Source organism: Salvelinus namaycush, chromosome 23 (assembly GCF_016432855.1).
Source record: "Salvelinus namaycush isolate Seneca chromosome 23, SaNama_1.0, whole genome shotgun sequence".
NCBI lineage: Eukaryota > Metazoa > Chordata > Actinopteri > Salmoniformes > Salmonidae > Salvelinus > Salvelinus namaycush.
In genome coordinates this window covers 3,543,737-3,561,570 of record NC_052329.1, presented here as the reverse complement: position 1 = coordinate 3,561,570, position 17,834 = coordinate 3,543,737, and the positions used below count along the sequence as shown (strand labels likewise).

General features: G+C 41.5%; 1 long non-coding RNA gene across 1 annotated transcript; it reads left to right on the top strand.

The window, feature by feature from the left end:
- The first annotated feature begins 6,660 nt into the window (after positions 1-6,660).
- On the top strand, positions 6,661-11,326 carry LOC120018890. The gene is made up of 3 exons (XR_005472272.1): positions 6,661-6,776; positions 10,402-10,502; positions 10,594-11,326. It is a non-coding gene; the product is annotated as an uncharacterized LOC120018890 (long non-coding RNA).
- Positions 11,327-17,834: the final 6,508 nt, after the last annotated feature.

The window sequence follows — 17,834 nt, the reverse complement described above, 5'->3', positions numbered from 1 at the left end:
ATAGCGCCCCCTGTCATCAACAGGTTAAACTATATTGAAAAAACATACTTTACGATGATATGGTCACATGTATCAAATAAAATCAAAGCCGGAGATAGTAGTCGCCTATAACGGCAGCTAAACAGAAGGCAATCCCACTGTCCACCTCGCGCTCCCCAGAGTACCGGAAATGAGGGACACGTCATACAAAGAGCTTGTATTCCACTTCAGACCAAGATAAACACTAAATTTCTTCTCTCACAGCCTCTTGACATCCAGGGGAAGGTCTATGAAGTGCACGTATACTCTTACGTATCATGCCCATGTATAGGCAGGAAGAAGAACAGAGCCTCGATTTCAGACTTTCCACTTCCTGGTCAGGAAGTTTGTGCCAAATGAGTTCTGTTTGACTCACAGATATAATTCAAACGGTTTTAGAAACTAGAGAGTGTTTTCTATCCAATAGTAATAATAATATGCATATTGTACGAGCAAGAATTGAGTACGAGGCCGTTTGAAATGGGCACCTTTTATCTGGCTACTCAATACTGCCCCTTGAGCCCAAACAGGTTAAACGAGCAGGTGTTAAGAAGCACAGCTTGGCAGGTCATGTTTCGGAGGACACATGACTCGACCTTCGCATCTCCCGAGCTCTTTGAGGAGTTGCAGCGATAAGACAAGATCGCAATCACAAATTTGGGGAGAAAAAGGGGGTAAAATGTAAATAATAAAGAAACGGAATGGAGTGCGGGGGAGGGGGAAGGACGGGGAGCAGGTAGCTGACTAGTGGTGGCTATTCAGCAACCTGATGATCTGGGTGTAACGATTCTCGTCTGGTGAAGGAGAAGAGGACCAAAATACAGCGTGGTAAGTGTTCGTCATAATTTAATTGAAAACTGAACACTACACAAAATAACAACGAGGAGAAAACGAAACAGTTCTGCAAAGTGAACAGACACTACACAGAAAATAATCACCCACAACCAAAATGGGGAAAACAGGCTACCTAAGTATAATTCTCAATCAGAGACAACGATCGACAGCTGCCTCTGATTGAGAACCATACCAGGCCAAACACAGAAATATAACAACATAGAGAAAAGAACATAGACTACCCACCCCAACTCACGCCCTGACCAACCTAACACAAAGACATAAAAAAGGAACTAAGGTCAGAACGTGACACTGGGGGGATAAGTAGGAAGCTATTTTGTGTAGATCGTTGACAAAAAATGACAATTAAATACATTTTAATCCCACTTTGTAACACATAAAATGTGGGAAAAAGGGGTCTGAATACTTCCCGATGGCACTGTATAACTGAAGTTACTAGGCAACAGGGTAGATAATAAACAGTATATATAACTGAAGTGACTTGGCAACAGGATAGATAATAAACAGTATATATAACTGAAGTTACTAGGCAACAGGGTAGATAATAAACAGTATATATAACTGAAGTGACTTGGCAACAGGTTAGTAATAAACAGTATATATAACTGAAGTTACTAGGCAACAGGGTAGATAATAAACATTATATATAACTGAAGTTACTAGGCAACAGGGTAGATAATAAACAGTATATATAACTGAAGTGACTTGGCAACAGGATAGATAATAAACAGTATATATAACTGAAGTTACTAGGCAACAGGGTAGATAATAAACAGTATATATAACTGAAGTGACTTGGCAACAGGTTAGTAATAAACAGTATATATAACTGAAGTTACTAGGCAACAGGGTAGATAATAAACATTATATATAACTGAAGTTACTAGGCAACAGGGTAGATAATAAACAGTATATATAACTGAAGTGACTTGGCAACAGGATAGATAATAAACAGTATATATAACTGAAGTTACTAGGCAACAGGGTAGATAATAAACAGTATATATAACTGAAGTGACTTGGCAACAGATTAGTAATAAACAGTATATATAACTGAAGTTACTAGGCAACAGGGTAGATAATAAACAGTATATATAACTGAAGTGACTTGGCAACAGGTTAGTAATAAACAGTATATATAACTGAAGTTACTAGGCAGTAAGATAGATAATAAACAGTAGAAGCAGGATATGTGATCAAAAAAAGTTTGTGCAAAAAGAGTCACTGCAGATAGTCTGGGTATACAGTTCCAGTCAAAAGTTTGGACACACCTAATAATTACAATTTTTTTTAAAACTATTTTCCACAGAAGGAGGGTTGTATGGCAATGAAGCTCGTTTGGAGGTTAGTTAATAACACAGTGTCCAAAGAAGGGCCAGATATATACAGGATGGTGTCGTTTGCGTAGAGTTGGATCAGGGAATCACCAGCAGCAAGAGCGACATCATTGATATATACAGAGAAAAGAGTTGGCCCGAGAATTGAACCCTGTGGTACCCCCATAGAGACTGCCAGAGGTCCGGACAACAGGCCCTCCGATTTGACACACTGAACTCTGTCTGCGAAGTAGTTGGTGAACCAGGCGAGTTAGTCATTTGAGAAACCAAGGCTATTGAGTCTACTGATAAGAATACGGTGATTGACAGAGTCGAAAGCCTTGGCCAGGTTGATGAAGATGGCTGTACAGTACTGTCTTTTATCGATGGCGGTTATGATATTGTTTAGTACCTTGAGCGTGGCTGAGATGCACCCATGACCAGCTCGGAAACCGGATTGCACAGCGGAGAAGGTACTGTGGGATTCGAAATGGTCAGTGATCTGTTTATTAAAACCTCTTATGGCTGCAAGCCCGAGGTCGGTACACCTATGACAACATCCCCCCACCCCCCCCACACTGATTAGCATCGCTAGCATGCGTCACAATTAAATATAGTCAACTATATATTAAATCACAGTCCAAGACACCAAATGAAAGATACAGATCTTGTGAATAAAGCCACCATTTCAGATTTTTAAAATGTTTTACAGGGAAGACAAAATATGTAAATCTATTAGCTAACCACGTTAGCAAAAGACACCATTTTTCTTTGTCCACCTTTTTTTCTCTCCACCAGTAGCTATCACCATTCGGCCAAATAAAGATATTGATAGCCACTAACCAAGAAAAAACCTCATCAGATGACAGTCTGATAACATATTTATGGTATAGGATAGGTTTTGTTAAGAAATGTGCATATTCAGGTATAAATCCTAGTTTACAATTGCACCCACCATCACAACTCGACTAGAATAAATACACAAGCAACGTGTATTACCGAATTACTAATCATAAAACATTTCTTAAAATACACAGCTCAAGCAATGGAAAGACACAGATCTTGTGAATTCAGACAATATTTCAGATGTTCTAAGTGTTTTACAGCGAAACACACATAAATCGTTAATTAGCATACCACATGTGCAAACGTTACCAGAGCATTGATTCAAGCCAAAGAGAGCGATAACGTAATCATCGCCAAAATTATTAATTTTTTCACTAACCTTCTCAGAATTCTTCCGATGACACTCCTGTAACATCATATTACAACATACATATAGAGTTTGTTCGAAAATGTGCATATTTAGCCACAAAAAACCGTGGTTATACAATGACAATACTAGCAAAACTAGCCTGAAAATGTCGGCCGCCATATTTGACAGTGATCTTGTCTCATGATAACTATTCATAACTTGACTAAAAAAATATAAGTTGGACAGCTATCGAAAGACAAATTAGTTCTTAATGCAATCGCTGAATTACATTTCTAAAATTATCCTTACTGTGCAATACGGTTCGCCAAGCGAAGCTATACCAAGAAAATGGCGGAATATGCGTTTAAAATTTTTCGCCAGAACAACGATTTATCATCTTAAATATTTCTTACTATGAGTGTGATCTTCCATCAGAATCTTGGGCAATGTATCCTTTCTTGGGTCTAATCTTCTTTTGGTCGAAAGATGTCCTGTTGTCCGTCGAAATGCCCACTAACGTGCACAGGACCGACCCACAAACGTGCCGTGCTTCAAAGTTCATCATAGAAATGCCTCAAATGCACTAAACGGATATAATTGCTATAAAACGGTTTAAATTAACTACCTTATGATGTTTTTAACACCTATGACGAGTAAAAACATGACCGGCGATATATTACTGGCTAACAACAGCTTGGAAAAAGAGCAGGTCCAACGTCCATCGTGCGTCAGGCGCAGGAGCAAACAAAGAACGGTACATCCGTGTCTTTGGCGTTTTATACAGGCCCTATTCGCAATGCTCACATCCATCAAATTGTCACCACTTACTGACATCTAGAGGAAGGCGTGGGCAGTGTTTGTATCCTCATAGGATTTACAGGACTTTAAAACTGACCTGGAACCAGAGGCCAGGATTTCTGAATCTCATCACTGGGAGGAAAATGCTGTAGAATGGTTCTGTTTCACTCAGAACATTTCAACACGGCTATAGAAACTAGAGAGTGTTTTCTATCCAATAATAACAATAATATGCATATTGTACGAGCAAGAATTGAGTACGAGGCCGTTTGAAATGGGCACCCTTAATCAGAGCTACTCAATACTGCCCCTGCAGCCATAAAAAGTTAACTTGGCTTTCAAAGACTTTAGAAAGGCAGGGCAGGATGGATTTAGGTCTGTAACAGTTTGGGTCTAGAGTGTCACCCCCTTTGAAGATAGGATGACCGCGGCAGCTTTCCAATCTTTAGGGATCTTGGACGAAACGAAAGAGAGGTTGAACAGACTGGTAATAGGGGTTGCAACAATGGTGGCGGATAACTTTAGAAGCTTCTCATCCCCCTCTTCTCATCCCCCTCTCCCCTATACCCTCCTCTTCTCCTCTTCTCATCCCCCTCTCCCCTATGCCCTCCTCTTCTCCTCTTCTCATCCCCCCTCTCCCCTATGCCCTCCTCTTCTCCTCTTCTCATCCCCCTCTCCCCCTATGCCCTCCTCTTCTCCTCTTCTCATCCCCCTCTCCCCTATGCCCCCCTCTTCTCCTCTTCTCATCCCCCTCTCCCCTATGCCCTCCTCTTCTCCTCTTCTCATCCCCCTCTCCCCTATGCCCTCCTCTTCTCCTCTTCTCATCCCCCTCTCCCCTATGTCCTCCTCTTCTCCTCTTCTCATCCCCCTCTCCCCTATGCCCTCCTCTTCTCCTCTTCTCATCCCCCTCTCCCCTATGCCCTCCTCTTCTCCTCTCTCATCCCCCTCTCCCCTATGCCCTCCTCTTCTCCTCTTCTCATTCCCCTCTCCCCTATGCCCTCCTCTTCTCCTCTTCTCATCCCCCTCTCCCCTATACCCTCCTCTTCTCCTCTTCTCACCCCCCTCTCCCCCTTATGCCCCTCCCTCTTCTCCTCTTCTCTTCTCTCATCCCCCCTCTCCCCTATGCCCTCCTCTTCTCCTCTTCTCATCCCCCTCTCCCCTATACCCTCCTCTTCTCCTCTTCTCATCCCCCTCTCCCCTATACCCTCCTCTTCTCCTCTTCTCACCCCCCTCTCCCCTATGCCCTCCTCTTCTCCTCTTCTCATCCCCCTCTCCCCTATGCCCTCCTCTTCTCCTCTTCTCATCCCCCTCTCCCCTATGTCCTCCTCTTCTCCTCTTCTCATCCCCCTCTCCCCTATGCCCTCCTCTTCTCCTCTTCTCATCCCCCTCTCCCCTATGCCCTCCTCTTCTCCTCTTCTCATCCCCCTCTCCCCTATGTCCTCCTCTTCTCCTCTTCTCATCCCCCTCTCCCCTATGCCCTCCTCTTCCCCTCTTCTCACCCCCCTCTCCCCTATGCCCTCCTCTTCTCCTCTTCTCATCCCCCTCTCCCCTATACCCTCCTCTTCTCCTCTTCTCATCCCCCTCTCCCCTATACCCTCCTCTTCTCCTCTTCTCATCCCCCTCTCCCCTATACCCTCCTCTTCTCCTCTTCTCATCCCCCTCTCCCCTATACCCTCTTCTCATCCCCCTCTCCCCTATACCCTCTTCTCACCCCCCTCTCCCCTATACCCTCCTCTTCTACAGACTGCGTGTGACTGGCTTTACTGCCTCTGTGCTCCCCCAGTCTGACGAGTGGTAGACTGGAGGGAGGTATTCAACCTAATATAACCTGTCATTAGTCACAAAGTTGTAAAGTCACTCGAGGAGCTTATATTGCACATCTTGTGAAGTTCATTTCCATGATAGTTAATGATCTCCATATTCCTCTTCACCTGCCTTACTGCTTGTCTGTGGCCTCACTGGGGCTGGGGTTGGAGCTCCAGGCCTCCCTGGGGACAGAGAGGGGAGTGCACCCCAGCTGGAGGTGCTGCTCCTGGGGGAGATCTGAAGAGGAGACCTGGGTCTTTCACAGCTGGGACCAGGCCCACAGAGAAATGGTTGTTATGGAAACAGCTATCCTCCCTTTAGATTTCCCAAAACGTGGGGTCTATGTTTTGCTGTGACCCCTGATACACTCAGACACACACTTTAAGTTATGGCTTTCTGCCATGCATTTACTTACCTTTTCACATGGTCTGCCACTGTAGGCCTTCATGTGTGTTGGTGTGTGATGCAATCATTTGTGTGTTTTTCTAGAGATAGCATTCTCTAGAGGCGTAAGGGCCATTTGAGTTTAGAAAATTAGGCCAATGGGGACGTGTGTGTACTCTCCATGTGTCAATCTGTGTGTGTGTGTGTTTTCTGTCTGAGTGTGTGCGTGCGTGTGAATGAGTTTCATTTTAGAAGCTGTATCCGGTGCGGACTGAGTGTGTATTCACCCCCCTGCTCAGTCCGTAGCCGCCCTGCCAGATGTAAACATCAAGTCACCACTGCTCTTATACAGTAGGATCCAAGGTGACCAGAAGGTCAGTGAAGAGGAACCATGGAGCCAAGAGGTAAGAAACCTCTTCAATAGTCTCTCTTCAAAACTGTGTAGAGTGAGTGAGTGAGTGAGTGAGTGAGTGAGTGAGTGAGTGAGTGAGTGAGTGAGTGAGTGAGTGAGTGAGTGAGTGAGTGAGTGAGTGAGTTAATGAGTGATTTCTTTGGCTCTGATAAATACTTGTATTTTATTGATGGTATGCTTACCAAGTATCTGTATACAAGGGGCTCCCGAGTGGCGCAGCGGTCTAAGGCACTGCATCTCAGTGCTAGAGGCGTCACTACAGACCCTGGTTTGTTTCCAGGCTGTATTACCATCACCTGTGATTGGGAGTCCCATAGGGCGGCACACAATTGGGCCAGCGTCGTCTGGGTTAGGGTTTGGCCAGGGTAGGCAATCATTGTAAATAAGAATTTGTTCTTGACTAGTTAAATAGCATAATAAAAATACATTTACTAAAGGGCTATCTTTATGAGAAACATTCATGATTATAGTTTGGTCATTCCAAACTAGCTCTCACAGTTTTACAAATCAGAATAAGACATTCATCCATGTTTCCCGAACGTCAAATTTCAAAGCTATTGTAAAAGTAACATTTTTAAGAGTTTCAGTTTAAGTTTAAGTTTAGGCATTAACTCCAAAATCTAGAATGAACTCCAAATGGTTAAAGGTAAGGGTTAAGGTTTGGGATAGGCTTAAGACAATTAAAACAAAACAAATGCTTACACCCATCCTCCATCCCCATCCACAACACTTTAGCTAATCTGAAACCTATTTGAAAGTCACAGCGCTCACTGTTGCCCCTAGTGGCCGCTTTCCACGTCATCTCCTGACGTCCTCAGACATGGGTGGATGTCGAACACTGACTTGTATCACGGGTGACTTGGCTGCATATTCCACAGGCACAGTCATTTAGCAACTTTGAGGATTTGTGGGCTGTGTTTTAGCATGGTTTAACCCTCTAGAGTCAATCTAAGTAATACATTTTTTTAAATCCCCTTAAAAAAAATCGTTCAGTTTAAGATAGAGATATCAATTTTTGCACCGGATGAATCTTAAGCCACCGCATCCGGCGATGTTGCACTTCCGCATCTGCGGTGAAAGATGGCAGAGCTAGAGCAGTGAGACATGAGACTTCTGCGGTGAAAGGTGGCAGAGCTAGAGCAGTGAGACATGAGACTTCTGCGGTGAAAGATGGCAGAGCTAGAGGAGTGAGACATGAGACTTCTGCGGTGAAAGGTGGCAGAGCTAGAGCAGTGAGACATGAGACTTCTGCGGTGAAAGATGGCAGAGCTAGAGGAGTGAGACATGAGACTTCTGCGGTGAAAGGTGGCAGAGCTAGAGGAGTGAGACATGAGACTTCTGCGGTGAAAGGTGGCAGAGCTAGAGCAGTGAGACATGAGACTTCTGCGGTGAAAGGTGGCAGAGCTAGAGGAGTGAGACATGAGACTTCTGCGGTGAAAGGTGGCAGAGCTAGAGCAGTGTTTGTCAGACCATGAGACATCTGCGGTAAAAGACGGCAGAGCTAGAGCGGTGAGACATGAGACAACTGCGGTGAAAGGTGGCAGAGCTAGAGCAGTGAGACATGAAACATCTGAGGTGAAAGGTGGCAGAGCTAGAGCGGTGTTTGTCAGACCGGGAGACATCCCGAATATCGGTCATCTCACGAAAACGTCTGTAGCGTCCAAACAGATTGACCTACAAACTATTATGACCACTGTATGGAAAGGGGAGACTCTCATTTTGCTCTATGACCCCCACAATTGTCACATGACTTGTCTAAAGGTAACCGGTACCGGTTAAAAAAAATGTATGGAAGTATGAAAGTAGTTTTGTGCATACCCAAAAAAAGGATTGAATATAAAAAAATGTTTTAAATATATTTTCTGAGCTTTCTTATTGTCATGCCCTGATCTGTTTCACCTGTCCTCGTTATTGTCTCCACCCCCTCCAGGTGTCGCTTGTTTTCCCCAGTGTATTTATCCCTGTTTCCTGTCTCTCTGTGCCAGTGTATTTATCCCTGTGTTTGTCAGGCCCTGACCTTAGAGTTCCTTTTTATGTCTCTAGGGCGTGAGTTGGGGTGGGCATTCTATGTTTTGTGTTTCTATGATTTTCTATTTCTATGTTTTGGCCAGGTAGGGTTCTCAATCAGGGACAGCTGTCTATCGTTGTCTCTGATTGGGAACCATACTTAGGTAGCTTTTTTTCCCACCGTTCTTTGTGGGAGGTTGTTTTTGTTTGTTGGCACTATTGCCTTTAGCTTCACGGTTTGTTTTGTATGGTTTATTGTTTTTTTGTCGGCGTCATTCTTAAATAAAGTAAAATGTACGCTCACCACGCTGCACCTTGGTCCTCATCCTTCAACAGCCGTGACAGTGTTTCCTGTCTCTCTGGGCCAGTGTATTTATCCCTGTGTTTCCTGTCTCTCTGTACCAGTGTATTTATCCCTGGGTTTCCTGTCTCTCTGTACCAGTGTATTTATCCCTGGGTTTCCTGTCTCTCTGGGCCAGTGTATTTATCCCTGTGTTTCCTGTCTCTCTGTACCAGTGTATTTATCCCTGTGTTTCCTGTCTCTCTGTGCCAGTGTATTTATCCCTGTGTTTCCTGTCTCTCTGTACCAGTGTATTTATCCCTGTGTTTCCTGTCTCTCTGTGCCAGTGTATTTATCCCTGTGTTTCCTGTCTCTCTGTACCAGTGTATTTATCCCTGTGTTTCCTGTCTCTCTGTACCAGTGTATTTATCCCTGTGTTTCCTGTCTCTCTGGGCCAGTGTATTTATCCCTGTGTTTCCTGTCTCTCTGTGCCAGTGTATTTATCCCTGTGTTTCCTGTCTCTCTGTGCCAGTGTATTTATCCCTGTGTTTCCTGTCTCTCTGGGCCAGTGTATTTATCCCTGTGTTTCCTGTCTCTCTGTGCCAGTGTATTTATCCCTGTGTTTCCTGTCTCTCTGGGCCAGTGTATTTATCCCTGTTTCCTGTCTCTCTGTGCCATTTCGTCTTGTATGTTTCCAAGTCAACCAGCATTTTTCCCGCTCTCCTGCTTTTTGCATTCTCCTTTTTTCTAGTCCTCCCGGTTTTGACCCTTGCCTGTTTCTGGACCTTGTACCCGCCTGCCTGACCATTCTGCCTGCCTTGACCACGAGCCTGTCTGCCACTCTGTACCTCCTAGACTCTGATCTGGTTTTGACCTTTTTGCCTGTCCACGACCATTCTCTTGCGTACCCCTTTGTATTGATACACATTGTAAGACTCGAACCATCTGCCTCCTGTGTCTGCATCTGGGTCTCGCCTTGTGTCTTGATACTTATACCTCCTATATAACACTTACAAACACTTATTTTTGCCATTTATGAATGTGTTATTCAATGCGTTTCTCTGGACTATAGTGGTGAAGACCAAAATAAATACTTTGTTAAATACTTTTTCATATAATTTTTTTTACACCTAAAGGGGTCCTCAAATTCCAAATCAAATAGCTAAATGATCCATACTATGACCGTCTTAAAACTATTCAATGTGTTAGCTTACAACCCCCTCACAACGGCTTAGACTTTTAACAATGAATTGTGTTAAGAGGGGACCATGACCAAGAGCTACTGTGTCCAGTTGTGTGTTGAGGTGTTCTGATGTGTTATATCATGCAGCTTCAGGTCAGGTGGAGTCGTCCTGCAGGCTGTTTCCTGCTCTACTGATGGTGGCATGGATCGTTGGCTGCATGGTGGTAGTCTATTTTGTCTTCGCCTAGGTACGGTGTGTGTGTGTATGTGTGAGAAAATACATGTTACAGTTTGGATATGATGAAGTTGGGTATGAACACCTGCCCTCTCTCCCAACAGAAGAGACGTCTAGTCCTTGTGCTTCATGTTGGAACTCACCTCCCGACGACAGGAAGCTGAATAGAAGACAAAGCAAAGCACCAAGGAAACTGGGTTTTTCTGTCTTAGCAGATATTTTCATTGTGCATGTCTGTAAATAATAGGCAGAATCTACCGGCACGCCCAAATTACTTTTAGGCCTAGATTCAATCAGATCAAGTGTTAAGTTTGTTAATGTTTTGTGCGTTGGAGCTGTCAAAAAGAGCAGCTGCGCTTGTGATCATTGTCATGAAGCCACACCCGTCCCACTCACATTAGAAGTTCAGAAGAAGAATGTGTAGGTTATATAGACTTAATGAAGCTCAAATGGGAAACCAGGATTTCTATCAGCCTAACGGAGGTGTAGATTACATCACACGTTTCAGTGTTCCAACTTGTAAACAAGGCTGCATGGGATTTGGCTTAACGCAACTCCGTGCAGCCAATGGCATTGTCCCTCTTTAGGTACAATGATGGGAGTCGCTTGTGGATATGACAGCTCTAACACAGTTCCACATCAGACACCGCCGGCTAGCGTGAATCTGATATAATCTAGTCCTTATTGACTGTCAGTGTCAATGTGTGATCTTATACTGCCTTCCTATCTGTGACTCATACATGACGTTTCATAAAGGATCTGTCTGTACTCAATCTGTACATAGAGATGGATGTTTATCTAGTATAACATGCTGACCAAACCACTAAAAAAATAAAAAGTGTGCACGTCAATCATTGCATCCACACTGCTCTCGCACGTCAACGACCGTCTGCGTAGCCAGGCACTAAAATAGAACTTGGTTCTATTTGTGACGCTTGAAGCGCTGCAAGTCCCGCCTCTCCCATCTCCTCATTGGTTTTTAGGAGCATATACAGTTGAAGTCGGAAGTTTACATACACTTAGGTTGGAGTCATTAAAACTCGTTTTTCAACCACTCCACACATTTCTTGTTAACTTCTTTATGATAGGGGGCAGCATTTTCACTTTTGGATGAATATTCGTGCCCATAGGGAAGTGCCTCCTACTCTGTCCCAGATGCTAATATATGCATATTATTATTACTATTGGATAGAAAACACTCTGAAGTTTCTAAAACTGTTTGAATGATGCCTGTGAGTATAACAGAACTCCTATGGCAGGCAAAAACCTGAGAAAAAATCCAAACAGGAAGTCAAAATTCTGAGAGTGGGCGTTGTGAAAGTCATCGCCTATTCAAATCCCTGTAATTTATGGATCTGTTTGCACTTCATACGCCTTCCACTAGAAGTCAGCAGTCAGTAGAACGTGGAATGAAGCTTATGCTGTGTTGTGGGACCGGATGGGAGGGGAATGAGTCAGTGGTCTGGCAGATGGCCAGTTCCTGGTCACGTGCTTTCCTCATCGTGTCGTCTTGCGTTCCATTACTTATAGAGACTGAAAAGAATTATCCGGTTGGAACGTTATTGGATATAAATGATAACAACATCCTGAAGATTGATTCTCTACTTAATTTGACCAGTTTATTCGACTTGTAATATAACTTTTTGAAGTTTTCGTCCGACGTTTGCCTGCATCTGGGCGAGCGTTTGGACACTGTTCTACACATGGTAGCAAAATTAGCTAATTGGACATAAGTAATGGACATTATCGAAAAAACCAACGATTTATTGTGGAACTAGGATTCCTGGCACTGCATTCTGATGAAGATAATCAAAGGTAAGGGAATATTTATGATGTAATTTCGTATTTCTGTTGACTCCAACATGGCGGCTAATTTGGCTATTGTTCTGAGCTCCGTCTCAGATTATTGCATGGTGTGCTTTTTCGTAAAGTTTTTTAAAAATCTGACACCGCAGTTGCATTAACCTGTCTAGCCCCTGGGTTCCGCTAGCGAAACCCCCCCCACATTCCACTGAAAAGGCAGCGCGCAAAATTCAAAAAATATTTTTTTGAAATATTTAACTTTCACACATTAACAAGTCCAATACAGCAAATGAAAGATAAACATCTTGTGAATCCAGCCAACATGTCCGATTTTTTTCATGTTTTACAGCGAAAACACCACGTATATTTATGTTAGCTCACCACCAAATACAAAAAAGCACAGACATTTCTTTCACAGCACAGGTAGCTTGCACAAAACCGACCAAATAGAGTTAGAATTAGTCACTAACCAAGAAACAACTTCATCAGATGACAGTCTTATAACATGTTATACAATAAATCTATGTTTTGTTCGAAAAATGTGCATATTTCAGGTATAAATCAGAGTTTTACATTGCAGCTACAATCACAAATAGCACCGAAGCAGCTAGAACAATTACAGAGACCAACGTGAAATACCTAAATACTCATCATAAAACATTTGTGAAAAATACATGGTGTACAGCAAATGAAAGACAAACATCTTGTGAATCCAGCCAATTTTTAAGTGTTTTACAGCGAAAACACAATATAGCATTATATTAGCTTACCACAATAGCCAAAAACACAACCCATTTATCAGCAGCAAAAGTTAGCGATCGCAAAAAAACAGCAAAAGATATATAATTTTTCACTAACCTTGACAACCTTCATCAGATGACAGTCCTATAACATCAGGTTATACAATACACTTATGCTTTGTTCGAAAATGTGCATATTTAGAGCTGAAATCCGTGGTTATACATTGTGAAAACGTAGCAACTTTTTCCCAGAATCTCCGGATATATTTCTGACACTCACCTAATCTGACCAAATAACTCATCATAAACTTTACTAAAAAATACATGTTGTACAGCAAATGAAAGATACACTAGTTCTTAATGCAATCGCCGTGTTAGAATTCTAAAAATAACTTTAGTACGACATACAGCTTACGTTATAGCGAGACAGCGCCTACAATGAGGGCGGAAAATAGTACTAAACATTTTCCACAGAAATACAAAATAACATCATAAATGGTTCCTACTTTTGCTGAGCTTCCATCAGAATCTTGTACAAGGGGTCCTTTGTCCAGAACAATCGTTGTTTGGTTTTAGAATGTCCTTTTCTCCTGTCGAATTAGCAACCAAAGCTAGCCAAGTGGCACGAAGCTGTCCATCTTCACCAAACGCAGAGAACGGAAACCGCCAAAACTCCCGATAAACTTTCAATAATCTGATAAAACTATATTGAAAAAACATACTTTACGATGATATTATCACATGTATCAAATAAAATCAAAGCCAGAGATATTAGCCGTCTATAACGAAAGCTTTTCAGAACGCAATCCAGGGTTCCTTCCCGCGCCTTGCTGAACAAAGGAAAAAGTGGTCACGTCATTCCAAGAGCTCTTGTTCGACCTCAGATCAAGCTAGACACCCCATTCCACCTCTCACTGCCTCTTGACATCTAGTGGAAGGCGTATGAAGTGCATGTATATCCATAGATTTCAAGCAAATGAATAGGAAGGCCCTGGAACAGAGCCTCGATTTCAGATTTTTCACTTCCTAACAGGAAGTTTGCTGCAAAATGAGTTCTGTTTTACTCACAGATATAATTCAAACGGTTTTAGAAACTTGAGAGTGTTTTCTATCCAATAGTAATAATAATATGCATATTGTACAAGCAAGAATTGAGTACGAGGCAGTTTAATTTGGGAACGATTTTTTACAAAGTGAAAACAGCGCCCCCCTATCCCAAAGAAGTTAACTTCTCTGCGCTACGGATCCCTTTTACGGGATCACTTTCCTAAACAACCGCTAGAATTGCAGGGCGCCAAATGCATAAATATTACTAAAAATATTTATAATCATGCAATCACAAGTTAAATATACCAAAACACAGCTTAGCTTGTTGTTAATCCACCTATCTTGTCAGATTTTGAAAATATACTTTACAGCGAAAGAAATCCAAGCTTTTGTGAGTGTAGCAATCAATGCTACAACAGCTAGCCCCAAATTAGCAAGGTCACGAAAGTCAGAAAAGCAATAAAATGAATCGCTTACCTTTGATAATCTTCGGCTGTTTCCACTCACGAGACTCCCAGTTACACAACAAATGTTCTTTTTGTTCGATAAATATTACTTTTATCACAAAAAAACGCCAGTTGGGTTGCGCATTATGTTCAGAAAATCAAAGCCTTGTTCCGTTCGACAAATTCCAAAAAGTATCCGTAATGGTCGTAGAAACATGTCAAATGTTTTTTATAATCAATCCTCAGGTTGTTTTTAACAAACATAATCGATAATATTTCAACCGGACCATAACCTATTCTTTAAGAGACAAAAGGAAAATGGGGAGCCCCTCTCTCGCGCGCAGGAACTATTCAGAGGACACCTGACCTCTTTTGAAACATTTCGCTCATTTTTCAAAATAAAAGCCTGAAACTATGTCTAAAGCCTGGTCACAGCCTGAGGAAGCCATTGGAAAAGGAATCTGGTTGATACCCCTTTAAATGGAGGATAGACGGTCCAGGAAACACAGAATTCTTTCAAAAAATATCACATCCGGGTTATATTTTCTCAGGTTTTCGCCTGCAGAATAAGTATTGTTATACTCACAGACAATATTTTAACAGTTTTGGAAACTTTGGAGTGTTTTCTATCCTAATCTGTAAATTATATGCATATTCTAGGATCTGGGCCAGAGAAAATGTCAGTTTACGTTGGGAACGTTTAAAAAAATATATATATATATGACCCCTAGCGTCAAGAGGTTAAGAAGAAGTGTATCTTTAATTCTATGTAAAAGATGTATCTTTCATCAAGGTTTATGATGAGTATTTCTGTTATTTGACGTGGCTCTCTGTAATTACTCCGGTTATCTTGGAGTCATTTCTGAACATGGCGCCAATGTAAACCGAGATTTGTGGATATAAATATGCACATTATCGAACAAAACATAAATGTATTGTGTAACATGATGTCATATGAGTGTCATCTGATGAAGATGTTCAAAGGTTAGTGATTCATTTTATCTCTATTTCTGGTTTTTGTGAAAGCTATCTTTTGCTGGGAAAATGACTGTGTTTTTCTGTGGCTATGTACTGAGCTAACATAATTGTTTGGTGTGCTTTCCCCGTAAATCATTTTTGAAATCAGACATGTTGGCTGGATTCACAACATGTGTAGCTTTAATTTGGTGTCTTTCATGTGTGATTTCATGAAAGATTGATTTTTATAGTAATATATTTGAATTTGGCGCGCTACATTTTTTCTGGATTTTGGCCAAGTGGGACGCTACCGTCCTACATATCCCAGAGAAGTTAACAAACTATAGTTTTGGCTAGTCGGTTAGGACATCTACTTTGTGCATGACACAAGTCATTTTTCCAACAATTGTTTACAGACAGATTATTTCACTTATAATTCAGTGTATCACAATTCCAGTGGGTCAGAAGTTTACATACACTAAGTTGACTGTGCCTTTAAACAGCTTGGAAAATTCCAGAAAATGTCATGGCTTTAGAAGCTTCTGATATGCAAATTGACATCATTTGAGTCAATTGGAGGTGTACCTGTGGATGTATTTTAAGGCCCACCTTCAAACTCAGTCCCTCTTCGCTTGACATCATGGGAAAATCAAAAGAAATCAGTCAAGACCTCAGAAAAAAAAATTGTTGACCTCCATAAGTCTGGTTCATCCTTGGGAGCAATTTCCAAATGCCTGAAGGTACCACGTTCATCTGTACAAGCAATAGTACGCAAGTATAAACACTATTGGACCACACAGCCGTCATACCACTCAGGAAGGAGATGCGTTCTCTCTTATAAAATGGGTAAAAATAATGTATAGCAACCCCAGGTGTAAAATAGTAAATAACGGCTACTTCTCAGAGTTTTGAATTGTCAAGAGGAGTTAAACATTGGTGTACGCTGTCAACATATCTATTCGTTATGGCCATTGAAATGCTAGCGATTAAAATCAGATCCAATAACAACATTAGAGGATTAGAAATCCAAAGCTTAAAAACAAAGATGTCCATGTATGCCGATGACTCAAGTTTTATATTAAGTCCGCAAGCTAGATCCCTGCAATGTCTCATTGAAGATCTAGATAACTTTTCTGTACTCTCTGGACTAAAACCTAAATTATGATAAGTGTACAATATTACGTATTGGATCCTTAAAAATACAACTTTGACATTACCCTGCAGATTACCTACAAAATGGGCTGATGGTGAAGTGGACATACTCGGTATTCGTATCACAAAATATATAAATAAGCTCTCCACAATGAATTTCAATAGAAAACTTGTAAAAATAGACAAGATCCTGCAACCATGGAGAGGTAAATACCTGTCTATTTATGGAAAAATTGCCCTGATTAACTCCTTAGTCATATCTTAGTTTACTCACTTATGACGCTGCCTCCTCCTGATGATTCGTTTTTCAAATCATATGAGCAAAAAATATTTCGCTTTATCTGGGATGCTAAACCAGACAAAATAAAACATGCCTATCTATATAATGAATATGAATTGGGTGGGTTGACATTATTAAATAGAAAAGCTGTAAACCTCTCTCTAAAAGCTTCACTCATTCAAAAGTTTTATTTAAACCCTAAATGGTTCTCAAGTAGATTACTAAGAAAAGCTCATCCATTGTTTAAAAATGGCCTTTTTGCCTTTGTGCACATTGCCTTGACTCGTTTTTGATTAATTGAAAATGATTTTTTTTTCAAAGTATCTCTCTTTTTCAAACAAGCATTGCAGAGCTGGCTACAATTTCAATTTCATCCCCCTGAAAAGATAGAACAAATATTACAACAGATAATATGGCTGAACTCAGATGTGCTGGTTGATAAAATACCTGTATTTATGGGATAGATGTTTGAAAAGGGTATTTTGTTCTTAAATTATATTGTAAATTGGAATGGTAGAGTTATGTCCTTCATGGAGTTATCAGAATTGCACGGGAAGGTCTGCTCAATCCAAGAGTACAACCAATTGATTACAGCATTACCACAAAAATGGAGGAGGCAGGTGGCAGCGGGAGGAGGTAGGGAACTGGTCTGTCTGCCCAATATAGAGGATCAAAACTGGCGGAGGAATAAAAATAGCATAAATAGGAAAGTTTATCAGTTTCATTTGAGGACAAGGATGTTGACAACTGTGCCATACAGATTGCAAAATAGTTGTGAGGAGATTTTTGATGTACCGATTCCATGGTATGAGTTGATATATAAAACAATGCAAGATTCAAGACTTTGTGCTTTTCAGCTAAAATTATTATATAGAATTCTTTGCCAACAACAAAATGTTGAATATTTGGGGCAAAAAATC